This window comes from Aulonocara sp. 'chitande type north' Nkhata Bay, linkage group LG13 (assembly GCF_057382095.1).
Source record: "Aulonocara sp. 'chitande type north' Nkhata Bay isolate Kocher_YH1m ecotype deep benthic linkage group LG13, A_spYH_male_GT1.1, whole genome shotgun sequence".
Lineage (NCBI taxonomy): Eukaryota > Metazoa > Chordata > Actinopteri > Cichliformes > Cichlidae > Aulonocara > Aulonocara sp. 'chitande type north' Nkhata Bay.
Window position 1 is genome coordinate 24,548,758 of NC_141356.1, and position 10,730 is coordinate 24,559,487.

Consider the following 10,730-nt stretch of genomic DNA (forward strand, 5'->3'; position numbering starts at 1 on the left):
ATAGTATTATCTGTATGTAATTGTGCGCCTCTGTTTGCAATGTCTCTGCTCTATGTGTGTGTGTGTAAAAAGAGGCAGAAAGACTGCTTGCTGAAGAGAGCGACCAAAGCTGCAGGCACTGTGAGGCTCCAGGGAACCACTTGAGATTGCAGGCAGAGGGACTGATAAGGCAGCTAGCCATTCATCAGGCCAAATGAAGGCAGTAAAGTTGACTGGAGGGACCCAGGCATCGCCCCAGGATGGCTGTCGGGCCTCATAGTAGAGACCTGTGACTAACACATGAAAGCAGGTATGCATGCATGTACATACGCACACAAGTAGCCCAAGAATGGTGAAGGAAGGCAGGATGAATGGACTGGGAGGAGGAATAGGATCCTGGACTCAGGAGAGGAAGGGGGTAGAAGTATAATAAACCTCCAGGGGCAGAAGCCCCATCTCCGCAGAGCTACACCCAGCAACTGCAGCTCCTGTTTGGGGCATGCGTGGCCCTTTCCACTCAGAAAACATCTATCAGACTGATATTACTGTAATCCAGAGGTGATACATTAGCTCGGGTGCTAGGGGGGCAGTGTGTGCTGGTGATGGATACCTCTGGAGTTCCCTGGTGTTGTCACAGGGGCCTCTAAGACAGAGCTCTGCTGCGGCAGCTCAGCTCAACACAGCTAATGCTTTCCTGCTTTATGTCATAGTTTGAACTTATTCCACTGTAATAGTCTTTGTATTTTATTCTTAATCACACCACCCAGAGGATGGAGACATATTTCCACAATAGGAAGTACTGCAAAGTTGCACACTTATGAAAGCAATACATTACTTAAGCACTTAGGCCAGCCAAAGAAGCTACTTTAGAGTGTTGCTGGTGTGTTTATAAGACTATATTAGTGTCTCACTGGTGCTTTGATAGAGCTTGTACCATCAATTTGCACAAAGACTCTATCTTTGCTTACATAAATCCCACCTCAGGGTTATTATGAATCTGATTTATTTGCTCCTCTTATGTTTATTATTGTGCTTTATAGTTTATATTCTGTGTTAAACACCATCAATAGGACTGCAGAGCATGTGTGTCTCATCCTGCAAGGGATAAAAATGGTTTATGGAGCAGTGAGTGCCAATAAACAGCCAGCCACAGCCTTTTGGATGTACATCTTTAATGTTTTATCCATGATGAATTCAATAGCTTAGCGCAGGTTCAAGGCCAAATGGTAAGCGTTGACAGGACTTCCCAAAGGCAGCTACGCTCTGCAGCAAGAGGAGATTGAGCTGTTTGCATGAGCAGGGATCTGGTTGTATTTTTTGTTTCTCCTGGCTGCGTATGCACCTGCCAAATGGCCAGAGTAAAGCAACTCAAGGGCCAAGCTGAACATACATGGTTGGAAGGTGAACCGGCCACCTTCCCGTCTGTATTTTGTGTTCTGATCTGGTGGTCTGGACACAGTCATTCTGATGTTATCTTGGACCAATGGAGAGGTGTGGTGTGCAAAGTGAATGCCGCATACAAGATCTGTCTCAGACAAAATGAAAAACAGACAGTTCACCAAGGACAGAGAACACATTGCTGTTATCACCAGTATAGTTACAGACCTTACAGCATTCTCTGACAGCCAATAATAGGAAAATAGAGGCAACTAGTGAGTTTTCTTTTAATAAATCACCGCCAATTCTATCACAATATCAAGCACTGGAAATGTATGACTGGACTGTTTTCCTTAAATATGTGCCTCACTAAATGCTGTTGAAACCAGTCTAACACATAATTATAGTTCCAGATTACAATAAATAGTGAAATTACAGTGTAGAGAGTGCAAGCGCAATCGCGTGAATCATAAAAAACACAAAAAAGCAATCTGAGTCAAAATCTCTTTTCAGCCGTTTACCACACTGCACTATCCGGCCTGCCTTTTCACTTCAGCGTGTTTATTGCTTCAAGGCCAGGTGAGAACGATCAGCTCCGTTCTAATTCACAGACCCACATTTCACAAAGTTTTTATGCCAGGTGTAAATGAGAGAATGTGTGGATTTCCTCGTGTTTCCACCCTGGCGCCTGTCTCTGCTGTGAGTGAGTCTTTGATAGCTGTTGCACTGTGAGACAGACAGGCCTGTGCCAAGACGATGGCATCAAAAAGCTGACGATTGACAGCTACTGACAGCCATCTTCCTCCTAAACACACTTCAGGTCCCCTGCGCTTCCTCTCTCTCTCCCCCTTTCTCTCCTCTCTCTGTCTGTCTTTTTTCTTTCTGTCGGGGGAAATTGAGGAGACGCAGAGATAAAGAGAGCGATGTCGTAAACTGGCACCTGTCATCATGTTTTGTTTTGGTCAGGGCACTGAGAACATTCGTAAAGTTTTAAAAGACATTTTGAAGGATTTAGCACTTCCACAGTTACCATTTGAATCTCCAGGTGATGGTTTATATGTATTTTTTTTTTCTTTTTAAGATAAGCTCAAGCATAAGTGACGTTAAAACAAAAATATATGTGTGTCTGCAAATTCTAATGAGCTCAAAGGCTGACAATTATCCACGTGAACAATCAGACAGAAATTAATTTTTGACATTAACTTGGCTAAATATGCTAAGACAAAGTATTTACTGCAGATACTTAACCCTCTTAGTTTTGTTTTCCGAGACGTGCCGCATCAATGTGAAATGCTGTCACGGAGACCGAGATGCCTGACATGAAACACAAAGAACGTGAGATATTTGCCAGGCAGATATGAGCACGCGTGCACACACTCGCACACAAAAGCGAGGCGTTCATGCAAGCAGCGCGCATTTAAATGAATGCCTGTATCATGCACGCACCTGAATTTCTCAGGTTGTTGCTGTGTTTCATCAGCTTCAGTTTGAGCCAGTGTTTCTTCGCCATGTTCAACCAGCGGAGGCATTATCTCCTGACACACGTATCCTCCTCTAAATGATTTATCTTCATCTTCTGCAAGTCACCTAATCAAAACTGAAAGAAGAGAGCTTAATGCCATTCAGAGATCCCAATGCTTTCAACTGCATTTACTGTCATTATGAAAATGAATGGCGGCAGCTGAGAACTCAGATGTTCTTTCACGTCATGACGAAGGATCTCTTAATGGGTCTTATGATCTTTGCCTTTGCTGCCTTTGACTGAAGGCCTTGGCTGGGGACTCGACTAATCACGTTACACATCTCACACATTACATTCGGTATCTGTATCAACACTGCGCCTTCTTTTCTCGCCCGCTGTATGTGTCACTAGCATATGTGTTGCTCATCGAGATCATTAGTGCATACTGAAAAGAGAAAAGACAGAAGGGACATATAAAGTTTCACCTGACTTGAAGTCGGTGGTCTCTTTGTGCAGTGACAGAACATTGGCTCTGAGGAGTCTAACAAGACGGGAACTGTCAAATTTCTCATTGGACAAAGGGTCTTTCTGCTCTGGAAATCTGGCACAGATGCTCACAAATGTTGCTGTGTTGTTATATGTCAGCACTGCACAAACAACAAAGTGGCAAAGAAAAGTGGAGGGACCAACTTTTTTCAAGTTATTTGCGAGAATTATCTTCAAGATGCTTGCTTTGTCTGCAAAATAAGTACAGCAAAGCAAGAAAAATTATTTCTGTATGAGCTCAGTGTGACACATAATTAGCTTTTGAGGTCGTCATGTGTTTGTTGAGGGGAGGTGTTGATGTTCTTTTGCACAACTTGTCTTTGGGTTGTCACCGCTGTAGTAACTCCTGCGCAGTGGAACTTTATTTAGAGACTTTTTTTTTTTTTTTTTTTTTTTGAAAGAACCTATCACCAGCTGTATTTTTCAGAGTTATCTTCCAGATGTGCCATTATAAGCATGGGATGACATCTCCATCTCACCCCTAATCCACAGCCTTCTGCTGGGCGTGTTTGCTTAGGTTTTATACATGTTTACAGAGAATGTAATTACCTCTCTTAGACATGCAGCTGTTAGAAAAACTGATTTTTATGGATCACGGCCATTGCCAAAAAATGTAAGCTCCCTCAGCTTAATCTGTCAATTATTAAATCATAATTACATTTTCTTTAAAGCCATTAGTTACAGAGGTTTAACAATCCCTTTGTGTCAGGCCAATAACTTTTCTGATGCTCTTTTTTTAACAAAAAAAAAAAAAAAAGAAATCATCATTTAAATCTTAATGATGTGTCTGAATTCTTCCCCCAATTTAGCTAACACAGTGCAGAGATGATTCATGGCAGATGAAGGCATGATTTATAATTAGATTATAGGTTGATGGAGTAGAATTTATTAATGATGATGAAGACACATACACAAAGCCTTTAATGCATTTTCCTCCACAGTGTCCCCTTTCCCTCGGACTTCATTGGCACATTGCTCACTCATCTATAGTCAGATGCTCGGTCCTGTTACCAATTTGTGGTAACACATTCTTACAAGAAATTATGCACAAGCACGGAGAGGCCAGCCTTTAAGTGATAGCCACAATACGCATTTGCCTTTAAAACTTAAAGGGGGAGTTTAATTTATTGAGGGTGTCACATGGCAGGAATGAGTAATTATTCCCAACACCCCTGTGGACCCCAGTGGTTAATGTATTCCAGGGCCCTAAGGGGAGCTGTCAGCAAGAGGACGTCATCTCAGCTGCTTTACTCGCTGACCATGTTGGAAGGTTCAGGATTTGAGATTCACTCTGTACAACCACAAATCATTCTCTGAGGGTATGATTTTTTCCCCCGTGATCCTCGTCCCTTGGTCTTAGTTTCTGCAGCTCTGCAAATATGCTTGCTAAAGTTTCTTAGATATACTATTCAAACTTTCTTGAGAGGAACAAAAATTGCTACATGGTTTCACGCCCCCAGTGTTAAAGAGAGGCAACTGGAGAAGTCATAGCAGTTTTGCTTTTAAGCACCTGCTTTTCCAGAAAAGGAAACTGTTATGGATTTGTTGCTGGTTTTGAAGTCTGAACCATCAAACATTTGTCTTTATCACTTGAGAAGACTATTGTTGTGTTGACTTCCTGTATACTGTTTAGTGTGACGTTCTGGCAAGTAGTCATTTCTTGTCTCAGCAGCTGTTGACAATAACTTATCAAAAAGCAGAATACAAAGTCTCCCTTTGATCTCAGCATTGTTCGGGGACATGGTCAGTAACTGGGTCAAAGTGTGTTCACAAATAGGTCTGCTTTTCTTGTAACCCACTTCGTGTACTTTAAGGGTGCACTTCAGTGCAAATGTTCAGTAGTTATTTGTAGTTGCTTTTGTTGGTTGTGGTTTGGCCACTCCAAAGAAATAATAGTTTAAATAAAAAGTCATTTAGCACATGCTGCCAAAGCAGCTTCAGCACACCCGGGTATAGATCCTCCAAATCTTTGGACTCTTCAGGTGAGATGTAACACCATTCTTCCAAAAGAGAATCCCTCTGATGATGGTGAACACATGTTGGTATTTATGGTCTGTGACCATTTGCACTCTGCTGCCATCTACAAAACTACTTTGCAGCATCAAGACAGACTCTGCTACTATCAGTCTGCTGTCATTTTGCCATTGAATAGGATCAAGTTGGCAATTACGCATAATTTTCTTTGTAATATTCCAGCAATTAACTGTGATAAATTTGCCAAAATTGCAAATCTGTTGAAAGTCTACATACATAGACTTTCACATTTAAGAAAAGTTCTCATATATACTGCTTATGTCCAGCCAGAACACAGTAGAAACATAAATTCAGAAATTACTCCACAAATAGTGGTGTAGTTGCTGCAGGATGGCAATTTAGCTGCAAAATGAAACGGGATGTCAGCAACCTTGTTTCTGTATAGGAATATAACCAGAACCCAACCTGCTTGCAACCAGTTGAGTCGAGTCACCTATTGCAAAGAGATGTGTGGCAGATGAGTTGGCTCATTAGCACAGACTGATTGATGGCAGCGTATGAGAAATATGCCTGCATTTATAAATTAGATGCCAATTATTTGCAAATCTTCGCCAATCTGTCTGACAGTGACTGCAGTCAATCCAAGTCTGGCTGTAATTGTTTCCCACCAAGTGATCTGTGCAATCGTCTGAGAGTGTTGTACACTCTGGGCGTCCATTGCAACTACATGCAATCAGAAAAAAAAATGCAATCACTGAGCAACCATCAATTTTTCTTAGTAGCAAGGAGGTTGCTATCCTACTTTTACTCTAGCTACGTTTCTTCATAATGTCCTAAACAGCAAAACACAGCCTGTTTTCCCTTTAATTTCTGAATTATCTGTATATTTGTAAATTATCAGTAGAAATACCTGACAGACAAAAGTACATATTTTAGGTACAGAGTCAGGTGTACAGACATGTCTTTAAAATGTATTCTTCATCTGCACAAGAAACAAATCATCTGTTACCCATGGCCACAACCCTAATTTAAGTGAAACTACTTGAAACAGTCGTAAATTGACACAAAAAACCCCCATAATGAGTAAAGGTAAGGACTAGTACAATAAATACATTTCTGTAGATCGCCTTCCGTCATGGGCTGCTTTTATTTCTATTCACACGGTTTGAGCATGGTTTCTGTTATTATCTTTTGGATCCTCAAGCCATCATGAGTTGACACAATTCGGAAAGTGTCTGGGGCATTTGTTCCTGAACACTATAAAACAGCTTTCATAGGGTTCAAGCAAAGTGTGACTTTTATTTCTAGCTTTCACAATACCCATGAGTTTAGCTCAAAGACAAATAAGAGGCCTTGCTCTTTTAAATAGCACTGATAACAACTTTGCCTTTTGCATCCATGACAAATGCAAAAGGCTATTGATTCCGTCTCACCCTGCGTTTTGGTGACTTACGCCTCCCTCTAATTCCCATTACCAGAACACTGTACCCTTATCAAGGGAAACAATAAGCCACTTGTCAGCTCTGCAAGAAAATACGAGGAAGCATCTGCCTGGACCAGAGGAACTCATGACTCAGTGGTGAAAAAGTGCTCCACCTCCCTCCTTCTGTCTGCCCTCTTTCCCTATAGTCCTCCCTATGACCTCTAGAAAGGTATTTTGGCAGCGATGTTTTGGACGAAACTGAAGAGCAGAGTAAATCCGATCATCCAGGGATAAGTCGGAAATTGAATTTCACTCCTTCCACAGGGGGCAGCCTTTTCATGTGCTGCAGTTTGGGAATAAATGTGTTGTGTGTGTTCGGGATACACAGGTGGGTGTTCAGGGAGGGATAGTCAGCTGGAGAGGGACACCCCCAAATAGAAGCTCTGTTCCTGAGCCGTAAACCTGTCACAGAGATATGTCTCTGTCAATGATGGCATCCGACTTTTTTCCCATCTGCCCCTGCGCAGGGCTGTTATCTCCTTCCTCCCTGCTATGTCTCCCTGCTCTTTAAGACAAAGGGTAATAAAGCTATAAATTGTGTGGTCTGCGGAAAGTATGGACATTCTGTCTGGGAGACGCTGTAAGACCTGCCATAAAGCACCCTCAAAGTCATAGCTAAAGATTTACAGTTATTTAACATCCTCCTCTTCCCCTAAATCACAGTGATAAGAGAATTAAGTGATGGCTATAGGTTCTTTGTCCTTACTCTATTGATTTTCTTCGCCCCTCAGAAGGATCCTGAACATTATAATTATTGAGTCCTGCAGTTTAATGTAGGTTTACAGAGTAGGAGAGGCACCCTCAGTTCGATTCTAACACAGTTAAAACAAAAGACACCCGTTTTTCAATTCGGTAATGGGCTTCCAATTATGCTTCATTTACCTTGTTTGGCCAGAAAATGTTTTATCTGAGGCCTCTGTGCTATAAACAGCTTCTTTGTGCTGTTACAAAACCTCAGTAACAGCTCGATTTATCTTAAATGCAGGTCTGCTTCTTCAGCAATTATTCAGCCATGTGGATACGAGGATTATTTGTAACCCAGATTGTTCATTAACATTAACTTGGTCGCTTTTTCAGTGCAGTGGTATGTGATGTCTCAAAAGCATTTCTGTTAAAGATAAAAATCAAGATCAGCTGATGTGTGCCGCTGGCCGCCTCCGGATTATGAAAGCTTTATCCACCCTATAAACCACTGGTCTGAAAATACAACATGATCCTACTGCCAGTGTGTGCTTTCTGATGCTTTGTCACCAAATGTGTGGACTTTATTTTCCTGAAGAGTTCTTCTCTTTTTTTTTTAAGGTTGCTCATCAAATAAGCGTTTGAGATCGTAGGCTATCAGTGTACATCATTAATGGCTTGGGTGATGCTGAAGAGAATTTAGTACATTTGGAGCTTTTGTTTATGAGCTGCGTGATCACATGCTGTATCTACAGATAACATTCATGTTATTTTGAGATTCTATGTGCCGTCCTACACCAAGCCTGAATTTATCTGCTTCATCTGAGAGCATAGACTTAACACAGACTCAATACAGGCTTCAGGCACTTCCACACTGGCTTCAGTTTTAGAACTGCTAGGTCCATCTTTTTCACTGTCTTTGCAACAGATGCCTAATTTTAAGATCTCTGAGTGCAAGTGAACACCTCTGAATATACAGGATGACTTTTAAACAAAGAACAACCTCATAAATGGAAAGTACCAAAAATTACAGTTTCTTGAATAGCCACTTATAGCTTGGGCCGCTATGACTGGCAGGGGGCTGCTAATTCATCTTGTTTGGCTTTTTGTTGTAATAAAAGACACTGTAAGGTATCAGCTGGCCAGTTTCCCCAGTATCTTATGTATTAGGTCTTAAATTAGCAAAAGTTAGCACTGCGAGAGTGAATTACCCATGCATCTTGCTAACGAACAAGCTAACAAGTGCTAGCATTAGCTGACTGGGCCGCTATTTTTTCCAGAAATGGTTCCATTCAAGTGGGTGTTGTGAAAATGCAAAACTCCAGGCTTAAAAACAAAACAAGATGCAACAAACGTTTTTTTTAATTGTATTTGTTCTTTAATAATGTTTTTTGTTAAATACATAAATGGTAGTAATGTTATCCACCACATCATAATACCTACACTGACAACTATTACAAAATGATCCGATCTTAGGTTTCCTGATCTGCCAGCCCTATGAAAACAGCTTAACTAATTTATATTTATGCTTCTATTTTTTTATTTGTCAAAGACCATCTACAAAAACTTTAATCTCCTTAGAGTAGAGGCCCATTGTATTCGATATAGCTGCTAGCTTATTTTCATCCACACTCTCTGGGCATTTCTACATGAAAACAGACCAAATAGCAAGTTTAACACTAAAATGGGTGACTGTAATAATTTAAGAACTGTATTAAACTCAATGCTGGGATTTGGCTGGTTCTGTTCAGTGTTAATGTTCTGAATTATGAGGGTTTTGTTTCATACTCTGATAAACTGACAGCTGGTTTAGAATCAAAACGTAGGCATGTAAAATTAACAGCTACAATTAATAGCAGATAAAGAGCTGGTGAAGACTCAAATATGGTTAAAAAGGTGTATCTTGGCCTTAGAGAAATATGACTTTAGAAGATGAGATTTAGTATAGTCAGATGCTACTCAAAGTGGTACAGAACATGACACTTATTTTGCCTTAATATACTCATACGATTCTGCCAAATAACAGTATGACTATAAAAGCTTCCATTTACAGTAATTTGAGTGTTTTCAGTGGTGATTCAGATTCTTTTTAAATGTGCAAGTACTGTCGGAAGGTATAAACTGATGCACATTCTCCTTCTCTATTCCTTCCCTTTAAACGTAAAAAAGATACTGAAACACAAAATGCACACACACATACACACACCCCTTAGGCGCCACAGAGGGCCACAGCCCCACTTACCACTGCCTGACAGTTGGCTTCTTAACAAAGACGCGGGGAATGTAATTAAATCATTTACCTTTGATACCCAGCCAGCATTGTAATTAATTAATTCACCCTGGTAGTGCAGGAATTATATCCACCGAGAGACATGAGAGGAAGAAAAAAAAGTTGTTCTGCATACTTTGGGGATAAAACCTGACACTGTGCCCTGCCTTTCTCTCTCCCTCATCTACCATCATCATGGCTACAGCAGTGTCCTCAGAGACGGGGAGTAAAGAAGTTAAGTGCTTCACTAGTTGAAATAATGACCCAGTGCTGATATTTAGGCCTCATCAGCCGGAGTGCCTGAGGCCAGATCAGACTGTTGAAGGAGGACTGGCCTTGCTTACACATCTCTCTCATTTGGTCTGACCTTTGCAGCAGCTGTGATATGGGAAGGTGATTGCTGTCAACATCATCAGTGTCACACAGCTCCAGAAATAGCCTCGGTGGTGATCAGCAGCAGCACCTTTGGGGGAACATGGCATAATGAATTCTTGTAGTGATATAGGTTATGATATAAAATTCAAACATAATGTCAAACAATAGTGATGTTGCCCTTATAGGCTCCTAAATGATTTAAACTGTCACTGTTGTTTTCTCTGTAGAAAATGTTTGAAGGGTATGCAAGTAGAACGTACTCGGTATGAATATATCTGGTTTTTGTTTTTGCTTCTTTTTTTTTGTACGTTGTACTGTCTGTTAGTTCTTTGCCTTGGGTGTGTGTTTTTTCCTGAAATGATTATCACATTTTTGCATTGGATCTGAGTCAGACCTCTGTAGCACTTTGCAAGATGCTCAGAAGGCAGCCCTAAGCAAATTCTTCAATGTCATCCTTCTGCCTTTCCAAGAACATCAAGCATTTGAATCAATGGGCTTTCATCAGCTATCTAATTTTTTACCCCTCCATATCACTTAGCTACTGCACTGCCAGTCAAGTAGAAGACATACAGCAGTGTTGTTTT